Genomic DNA, 10770 nt, shown 5'->3' on the forward strand with positions numbered 1-10770 from the left:
CCTTTCTGCATACATGTCCCTCCCCAAGTCCACTGATAGGGAAGGTCCTCCTCTCCTTTCTGATCTTAGTCTATCAGTTCTCATCAGAAGTGGCTGCATTGTCAGGGTTCTAGGTTATCTCCATGAATAATACTTGGTTGGAGTATGAGTCTCTGGGAAGCTCCCTGTGTTCAAATTTCCTTGTTCTGTTGCTCTCCTTGTGGATGTCCTGTCCTCTCCAGCTCTTACTATTTCCCACTTCTTACATAAAATTCCATTCACTCTGCCCAACAGTTGACCATCAGGCTCAGCATCTGCTTTCACAGTCTGCATGGCAGAGGCTTTCAGAGGCCCTCTGTGGCAGGTTCCTAGGTTGTTTCCTGTTTTCTTCTTCTTCTGATGTCCTTCCTCTTTGCCTTTCAGGATAGGGATTGAACATTTTAGTTAGGGTCCTCTCTTTTGCTTAGTATGTTTAGATGTACAGATTTTAGTGGGTTTATTCTATGTTGTATGTTTATATGAGTGAGTATATACCGTGTGTGTCTTTTGCTTCTGGGACAACTCACTCAGAATGATCCTTTCAAGGTCCCACCATTTACCTGCAAATTTCATGATTTCCTTATTTTTCATTGCTAAGTAATACTCCATTTTATAGATGTACCACAGTTTCTGCATCCATTCTTCGGGTGAGGGGCATCTGGGCTGTTTCCAGCTTCTGGCTATTACAAATAAAGCTGCTACAAACATGGTTGAGCAAATGTCCTTTTTGTGTACTTGAGCCTCTTTTGGGTATATGCCTAGGAGTGGTATGACTGGATCTTGAGGAAGCGCTTTTTCTAGTTGTCTGAGAAAGCACCAGATTGATTTCCAGAGTGGTTGTACAAGTTTACACTCCCACCATGAGTGGAGAAGGGTCCCCCTTTCTCCACAACCTCTCCAGCATGTGTTGTCACTTCAGTTTTTTATCTTGGCCATTCTCATGGGTGTAAGGTGAAATCTCAGGGTTGTTTTGATTTGCATTTCCCTAATGGCTAGTGAGGTTGAGCATTTCTTTAAGTGCTTCTCTGCCATTCCATATTCCTCTACAGAGAATTCTCTGTTTAGCTCTGTTCCCCATTTTTTAAGTGGATTACTTGGTTTGCTGCTTTTCAGCTTGTTTAGTTCTTTATATATACTGGATATGAGTCCTCTGTCAAATAAAGGGTTGGTGAAGATTCTTTCCCAATCTGTAGGCAGTCACTTTGTTTTGATGACTGTGTCCTTTGCTTTACAGAAGCTTTTCAATTTCATGAGGTCCCATTTACTGATTGTTACTCTTAGAGCCTGTGCTGTTGGTGTTCTGTTCAGGAAGTTTTTTTCCTGTACCAATGAGTTTTAGGGTATTTCCGACTTTTTTTTCTAGCTGATTTAATGTGTCTGGTTTTATGTTGAGGTCTTTGATCCACTTGGAGTTCAGTTTTGTGCAGGGTGATAAGTATGGATCTCTTTGCATTTTTTTACATGTAGACATCCAGTTGTTCCAGCACCATTTGTTGAGGATGCTATCTTTTTTCCATTGTATGGTTTTGGCATCTTTGTCAAAAATCAGGTGTCCATAAGTGTTTGCGTTTATTTCTGGGTCTTCTGTACAGTTCCATTGATCCACCGTCCTGTTTCTATGCCAGTACCATGCAGTTTTTATAACTGTTGCTGTATAGTACAGCTTGAGATCAGGGATGAAGATACCTCCAGAAGATCTTTCATTGTAGAGGATTGTTTTAGCAATTCTTGGTTTCTTGTTATTCCATACGAAGTTGATAAACACCTTCAGCAAAGTGGCCGGATACAAAATTAACTCAAAAAAATCAGTAGCACTCCTGTATACAAAAGACAAAAGGGCTGAGAAAGAAATTAGAGAAACAACACCCTTCACAATAGCCACAAATGACATAAAGTACCTTGGTGTAACCCTAACCAAGCAAGTCAAAGGCTTGTGTGAAAAAAATTTCAAGTCTCTAAAGAAAGAAATAGAAGAAGATATCAGAAGATAAAAAGATTTCCCATGCTCATGGCTTGGCAGGATTAGCATAGTAAAAATGGCCATCTTACCAAAAGCAATCTACAGATTTAATGTAATTCCCATCAAATTGCCAACACAATTCCTTACAAACCTGGAAAGAAAAATTCAGAAAAAAGCTTTTAATTAGGACCTTGCTTATATTTTAACAGAGACCATCCATGATGTCCTGTCAGCAAGCAGTTATCTTATTGTAGAACTTGAGACTAACTGAGAGATTTTCATATTGAACCACATGCAGCAATGAAGAGAGAGGGAGACTGATAGAGATAAGAGAGATAGAGCTAGAGAGAAAGATTTAGAAGTAGAGATAACAACACCTATAGAAACAAAGTTTAAAGTGACAGATACTGAGAGGAAGAGAATCCATTCTGTCTGGTCACTTTCATTGGAACATCAACCTCAAAGCACACCCTCCTATAATATAACCTCAATAGAAATTTTATTATCTAACGTGGCCATAACTCCTAATGTTTCACATACATTTCATCACTAGGGACTCTACATGTAAATAGAAAGCTTCAAGCAGACAATGCAATTCAAATCACCAGGAAGTCAAAGATGTTGGAGGGACTTCAAGGCTAAAAGAACATAATTATCCTGATAGTTTGTCATAAAATACAATGATTAATGTCCCAGTAACTTCCAAGTTATAAAGAACAGGACTGACAATCTTCTCTGGGAAAAAAACGTGGAATATTTCCATAACAAAGTATTATTCAGCAAAGAAAATGACATCAAGATATTTCAGGCAAATAGATGGAACCAGGAAAAATCATACTGGGTGAAGTAACTACAATGCAGAAAGACAAAAACGGATATGTATTCACTTATTAGATGGTCTCTTAAAAGTGGGGGGAAAAGTTCCGATAGGCCACCTATTGTAACCTTCCTTGTGTTCCAGTAGGAGAATTTGGTGGCTGTTAATTGAGATGTTGGAAAAGGCTATCCTCAGAAATTTTCAAGTACACAGGCTGTTGTTATTAAAATATGTTGCTCTCTACCCTCAACTGAAAGATTTGTGCCATATTTTTGCATCCACAGAAATGATGCCTTCTGCATCAAATGCTATTGCATACACAGACCCAGAGTCTGATATTATGCAGAGAGAGAGACCTTAAAACACACAACTCTAAATGGGATTTCACTATGAAACTCACCCTCACCTCAGATTTCTGGGAAGCTTACAGAAGAGGAGGCAAGAAGGATGTCATAATTAGAGACAATTGAAGACACAAGGAGAAAAATGTCCTGAGAATTAGGCCATACAGGAAGATGATGCAGCCAGCCTTGGTGATACCTGATAAGCTAGTGTCAGGAAGAAGGGGGAGGAGGGCCTCTCTTATCAGGGAACTACAGAAAGGGCATAGGGGTAGATGGAGGAGGCTGGGTGGGACTGGAAGGAGGAGAGGACAGCAGAAGGGATACAAAGTGAACACATCATAATAAATAAATACATAAGTAAAACTGTGATTAAGGTGATTAAATATAGAGCTCTTCAGGACTGATGTCTTCTTCTTAGGTGTGGTGACATGGTGTGGTAAGGATGAACTCTGTTTTCTTTAATGGCCTTGGCACTGAGACTCTGAACAAATTCCAATGAGTCTATGCACAATGGTATTATTAACTCATATGCTATTATGACTTCACAATAGTATTATGAGATCACAATTCTATTATGACATCACATTGATATTATGACATCACAATGCTATTATGACATTAAAATTTTATTATGACATCTCACTTGCATTATCTTATTACAACGTTGTCATGACATCTCAGTGCTATTATGACTTCACAATGCAAGTAGGACATCACACTGCTATTATGACATCATATGGAACAATATCACAGTGGATTTATAACATCACAATAATATTATAACACAACAATGCAATTATGACATCTCAATGCTATCCTGACATCACATGAGGATTATCATATCACAATGGTATTGTGAGATCACAATGGTATTATAAGATCATAGTGGTATTAAAACATCAAAATGCTATAATGCCATCATGATGTCACTTCAATACTATTTTAACATCAGAGTTTTATGCCATCACAATGGTTTTATGACTTCACACTTGTATTATGACCTCAGCATGCTATTAGAAGATCACAACATGATTGTGGTATGACATCATAATGATATTAGGACATCACAATACTCTGATGACTTCATAATGCTATTAACATCACAATGTCATCATGACATAACAATGCTATTAAGAAGTCCCAATGCTATTACAACATCACAATGCTATTATGACATGATTTTGTTATGACATCACAATTGAATTATGACATTACAATGCTATCATGACTTCAAAAAGATATGACTTTACAATGATATTAGGATATCTCAATGCTATGATGAGATCACAATCCTATTTGAGATTACCATGCTATGATGACATCACAATGCACAGGGGTCTTTCTTGAGACTGCTATTCCAACCAAGGACTATGCATAGAGATAACCTAAGACCCCTGCACAGATGTAGCCCATGGCAGTTCAGTATCCAAGTGGGTTTCATTGTGATAGGAACAGGGACTGTCTGTGACATGAACTGATTGGCCTGCTCTTTAATTACCTCCCCCTAATGGGGAAGCAGCATTACAGGGCACAGAAGAAGACAATGCAGCCACTCCTGATGAAACTTAATTGACTAGGATCAGAAGGAAGGAAAGAAGTCCTCCTTTATCAGTGGACTTGGGGAGGGGCATGCAAGCAGAGGGTGGAGGAAGGAAGTGATTGGGATAGGAGGAGGAAAGGAACCACGGGGGGAATACAAACTGAATAAAGTGTAATTAATAAAGAAAAATAAAATAAAATAAATAAAAAAGAAAAATGGCCATCTTATGAAAAGCAATCTACATATTTAATGCAATTCCCATCAAATTACCAACAGGATTTTTTACAGAACTTGAAAGAAAAAATCTCAACTTCATATGGAAAAAGAAAAAAGAAAGAAAGAAAAAAACAAACAAACAGAATTTCTAAAATACTCCATACCAGTAAAAGATCTCCTGGAGGCAAGCTATACTATCGAACAACTGTAATAAACACTGCATGGTATTGGCATAGAAACAAAATGGTTGATCAGTAGAAATGAACAAACGACCCAGAAACAAACACACTTATGGATGCCTGATTTTTGACAAAGATTCAAAAATCATACAATGGAAAAAAGATAGCACCTTCAACAAATGGTGCTGGTCTAACTGGATTGTCTACATGTAGAAAAATGCAAATAGATCCATAATTATCACCTCCACAAAACTAAAGTCCAAGTGAATCAAAGACCTCAACATAAAAAGAGATATATTAAATTGGTTTGAAGAAAAAGTGGGAAAGAGCCTTTAATTCATTGGCACAGGAGACAACTTCCTGAACAGAACAGCAATAGCATAGGCTCTAAGAGCAACACTCAGTAAATGGGACCTCATGAAACTGAAAAGCTTCTGTAAAGCAAAGGACAAAAGAAACATATATCTACAGATTGAGACTCTTCATAAACCCTTTATATGACAGAGGCTAATATCCAGTATATGTAAAGAACTAAGGAAGTTGAAAAGCAACAAAATTAATGGCAGAGAAACACTGAAATGTGCAACATCATTCACCATCAGGGAAATGCAAATCAAAACATCCCTGATATTTCATCTTACAACTATGTAAGATTACACCTTAAGAGAATGGCCAATCAAAAACTCAATTGACAGCACATTCTACAGAGATTGTGGAGAAAATGGAAATTTTCTCCCTGCTGGCGGGAATGTAAACTTGTACAACCACTCAGGAAATCAATATGGCACTTACTCAGACAACTAGGAATAATGCTTCATCAATATACAGCTATACGACTTCTAGGCATATATCCAAAAGAAGCTCAAGTACACAATAAGGACATTTACCCAACCACATTTGCAGCAGCTTTATTTGTGATAGCTAGACAATTGAAACAATCCAGATGTCCTTCCCCAAGTGAAAATGGATACAGAAATTGTGGTACATCTACACAATGGAATATAACTCAAAAATAAAAAAGGAAGTTATAAAATTTGCAGGTCAATTGTGGGAACTAGAAAGGATCATCCTGAGTGTCCTATCCCAGAAGCAGAAAGACACACATGGCATGTACTCACTCATGTACATATAATATAGTATAAATCTACTCAAATCTGTACACCAAAAGAAAACTAATCAAGAGGGAGGAATCTGGCTAAAATGCTTAATCCCTATCCCAAAAGGCAAAAAGGATGGACATCAGAAGTAGCAGAAAACATGGTACAAGTCAGGAGCCTGCCACAGAGGGACTCTGAAAGGCTCTGCCCTGCAGACTATCAATGCAGATGCTGAAACGTATGGCCAACTCCTGGGCAGAGTGCATGGAATCTAATGAAAGAAATGGAAACTAGTAAGATCTGGAGAGGCCAGGAGCTCGACAAGGAGATCAAAAAAAGCCAAATTCTGAGCACAGGGATCTTTCCTGAAACTCATATTCCAACCAAGTACCATATAAGGAGAAAACCTAGAACCCCTGTACAGATGTAGCCCATGGCAGTTCAGTGTCCATGTGGGTTCCATAATAATGGGAACAGGGACTGCCTCTGAAATGAGCTCATTGGGCTATTCTTTAATCACCTCACCCTGATGTGGGAGCAGCCTTACTAGGTCACAGAAAAAGGAAATACAGCCACTCCTGATGAGATCTGATAGACAAGGATCAGAACGAAGGAGAGGAAGCCCTCCCCTTTCAGTGGACTTGTGGAGGGCATGCGTGGAGGATGGGGATGGAAGGTGGGCTTGGCAGCATGTGAGGTTTTATGGGGGAAAACAAAGTGAATAAAGTATAATTAATAAAAATTAAAATTAAAATATTAAAAAACATAATTTGTTTTGGAATTTTATTATGGGGGGTGTGCTTCGAGCTTGATATGCCAATGAAAATGACCAGACAGAATACTATCTCTGTCTCTAGGTCTCTGTCACTTTATATCTTTGTTTCTGGTGGCCTTGGTCTCTATTTCTGAAGATGTCTCTCTAGATCTCTCTGTCTGTCTCTTTCAGTCTCCTCTCTGGCTTCTGCTTGTGGTTCAGTATGAAAAGCTCTCAGTTTTGGTGAAGGACTACAACAAGGTGACTGCAAGCTGACTTAACATCATGGATGGTCTCTTTAAAAATACAAGCAACTTCACAATTTAACACTTTTTCTTCAAAATTTTGCCTTGTTCAGGGAGTATTTTTACAGAAAATAAGTCACTGACTGAGGACATATCTGTGCATTTAACAATTAATAATTGAATCTCTGATAATGTGAAACTCAGAATTCAAGTACATGTGACGTTATTAATGACATTTGAAAGAAATATGTGGTGCTCACTTAGGCAGCAAATATATTAAAATTGGAACAATACAGAGAAAATTAGCATGACCCCTGCTTAAGGATGACATGAAAATTCATGTAATGTTCCATATTTTTGTTGGAGAAATTAAAGAAAAAACTAAGAAGAAATTGTGGAGAGAAAAACTGAGGGAAGAAAACAGGAACTACAGAGGTAAGCATAGCCAATATACTACAAGAGATGGAAGAAAGAATCTTAGGTGTGGAAGATAAAATGGAAGAAATCAAAGTAACTTTAAAAGAAAATGTTAAATATAAGAATTTCCTGACAAAGACCATCCATGAAATTCAAGAAAAAATAAATTGACAAAGCCTAAGAATAAGAGGAATAGAGGGAAAAAAAGATTCCCTCCTCCAAGGCCTAGAAAATATTTTTAACAAAATCATTGAAGAAAATTTCTCCATCTTAAAGGAGAGGCCAATAAGAATATAAGAGGTCTACAGAACATCCAATAAATTAGTCCAGAAAAGAAAACCTTCATACAACCTAATAATCAAAAGAGTAAATTCACACAAAAAAAAAAAAAAGAAAAAAAAAATACTAAAAGATGCAAGAGAAAAAGGCCAAGTAACATAATGGCAAACCCAAGAGAATCACACCTGACTTCTCAACAGAAACTATGAAAACCAGAAAGGCCTGGACAAATATCATGCAAGCCCTAAGAGAACAGAGATGTCAGTCCATGCAGATGATATGATAGTATACATGACTGACCCCAAAAAATCTACCAGGGAACTCCTACAGCTGATAAACACCTTCAGCAAAGTGGCAGGATACAAAATTAACTCAAAAAAATCAGTAGCCCTCCTGTATACAAAAGACAAAAGGGCTGAGAAAGAAGTTAAGGAAACAACACCCTTCACAATAGCCACAAATGACATAAGGTACCTCGGAGTAACCCTAACCAAGGAAGTCAAAGACTTGTATGAAAAAAATTTCAAATCCCTGAAGAAAGAATTAGAAGAAGATATGAGAAGATGGAAAGATCTCCCATGCTCATGGCTTGGTAGGATTAACATAGTAAAAATGGCCATCTTACCAAAAGCAATCTACAGATTCAATGCAATGCCCATCAAATTACCAACACAATTCTTTACAGACCTGGAAAGGAAAATTCTCAACTTCATATGGAATAACAAGAAACCCAGAATTGCTAAAACAATCCTCTACAATAAAAGATCTTCTGGAGGTATCTCCATCCCTGATCTTAAGTTGTACTATAGAGCAACAGTTTTAAAAACTGCATGGTACTGGCATAGAAACAGAATGGTGGATCAATGGAACCGAACAGAGGACCCAGAAATAAACCCACACACTTATGGACACCTGATCTTTGACAAAGACGCCAAAACCATACAATGGAAAAAAGATAGCATCTTCAACAAATGGTGCTGGTCTAACTGGATGTCTACATGTAGAAAAATGAAAATAGATCCATACTTGTCACCCTGCACAAAACTGAAGTCCAAGTGGATCAAAGACCTCAACATAAAACCAGACACATTAAATCGGCTTGAAAAAAAAGTGGGAAATACCCTAGAACTCATTGGTACAGGGGGAAACTTCCTGAACAGAACACCAACAGCACAGGCTCTAAGAGCAACAACCAATAAATGGGACCTCATGAAACTGAAAAGCTTCTGTAAAGCAAAGGACACCGTCATCAAAACAAAGCGACCACCTACAGATTGGGAAAGAATCTTCACCAACCCTTTATCTGACAGAGGACTCATATCCAGTATATATAAAGAACTAAAGAAGCTGAAAAGCAGCAAACCAAGTAATCCACTTAAAAAATGGGGAACAGAGCTAAACAGAGAATTCTCTGTAGAGGAATACCGAATGGCCGAGAAGCACTTAAAGAAATGCTCAACCTCATTAGCCATTAGGGAAATGCAAATCAAAACAACCCTGAGATTTCACCTTACACCCATGAGAATGGCCAAGATCAAAAACTCAAGTGACAACACATGCTGGAGAGGTTGTGGAGAAAGGGGAACCCTTCTCCACTGCTGGTGGGAATGCAAACTTGTACAACCACTCTGGAAATCAATCTGGCGCTTTCTCAGACAACTAGGAATAGTTCTTCCTCAAGATCCAGCCATACCACTCCTGGGCATATATCCAAAAGAGGCTCAAGTACACAAAAAGGACATTTGCTCAGCCATGTTTGTAGCAGCTTTATTTGTAATAGCCAGAAGCTGGAAACAACCCAGATGCCCCTCAACTGAAGAATGGATGCAGAAATTGTGGTACATCTACACAATGGAATATTACTCAGCAATGAAAAATAAGGAAATCATGAAATTTGCAGGTAAATGGTGGGATCTGGAAAGGATCATCCTGAGTGAGTTGTCTCAGAAGCAAAAAGACACACATGGTATATACTCACTCATATAGACATACAACATAGGACAAACCCACTAAAACCTGTGCATCTAAAGAAACTAAGCAAGAGATAGGACCCTAACTAAAACATCCAAACCCCATCCAGAAAGGCAAAGAGGATGGACATCAGAAGAAGAAGAAAACAGGAAACAACCTAGGAACCTAGGAACCTAGGAACCTAGGAACCTACCACAGAGGGCCTCTGAAAGCCTCTGCCCTTCAGACTATCAAAGCAGATGCTGAGCCTGGTGGGCAACTGTTGGGCAGAGTGAACGGAATTTTAGGTAAGAACTGGGAAATAGTAAGAGCTGGAGAGGACAGGGTCTCCACAAGGAGAGCAACAGAACAAGAAAATTTGAACATAGGGAACTTCCCAGAGACTCATACTCCAACCAAGGACTATTCATGGAGATAACCTAGAACCCCTGCACAGATGTAGCCCAGGGCAGTTCAGAGTCCAATTGGGTTACATAGTAATGTGAAGAGGGACTGCCTCTGACATAATCTGATTGGCCTGCTCTTTGATCACCTCCCTCTGGGGGGGAGCAGCCTTACCAGGCCATAGTAGAGGACAATGCAGCCACTTTTGATGTGAACTGACAGACTAAGATCAGAAAGGAGAGGAGAACCTCCCCTATTAGTGGACTTGGGGAGTGGCATGCAAGCAGAGGGAGGAGGGAGGGTGGGATTGGGATGGGAGGAGGGAGGGGCTTATGGGGGGATGCAGAATGAATAAAGTGTAATTGATGAAAAATTTAAGAAAAAAGGGAAAAAATAATTTAAGAACCTTAAATGACTTTCAAAATTGGAGGAAAACATGGAGTTAGTCAATTGGCATGGAGCACGTCTCGCCCCTGGGGGCAATGGTCTCCTGAACCTACTCAGACCTCGGACACCACCACTGCTAGTTCTAGAACTGACGCAGGATGT

General features: G+C 38.8%; 1 non-coding gene across 1 annotated transcript; it reads left to right on the forward strand.

Moving 5' to 3' along the window:
- Positions 1 to 7422: 7422 nt before the first annotated feature.
- Positions 7423 to 7529, forward strand: LOC132651885 (U6 spliceosomal RNA). The gene has a single exon (XR_009589435.1). It is a non-coding gene; the product is annotated as a U6 spliceosomal RNA (small nuclear RNA).
- Positions 7530 to 10770: the final 3241 nt, after the last annotated feature.

Source organism: Meriones unguiculatus (assembly GCF_030254825.1).
Source record: "Meriones unguiculatus strain TT.TT164.6M chromosome Y unlocalized genomic scaffold, Bangor_MerUng_6.1 ChrY_unordered_Scaffold_32, whole genome shotgun sequence".
NCBI classification, from domain to species: Eukaryota; Metazoa; Chordata; class Mammalia; order Rodentia; family Muridae; genus Meriones; species Meriones unguiculatus.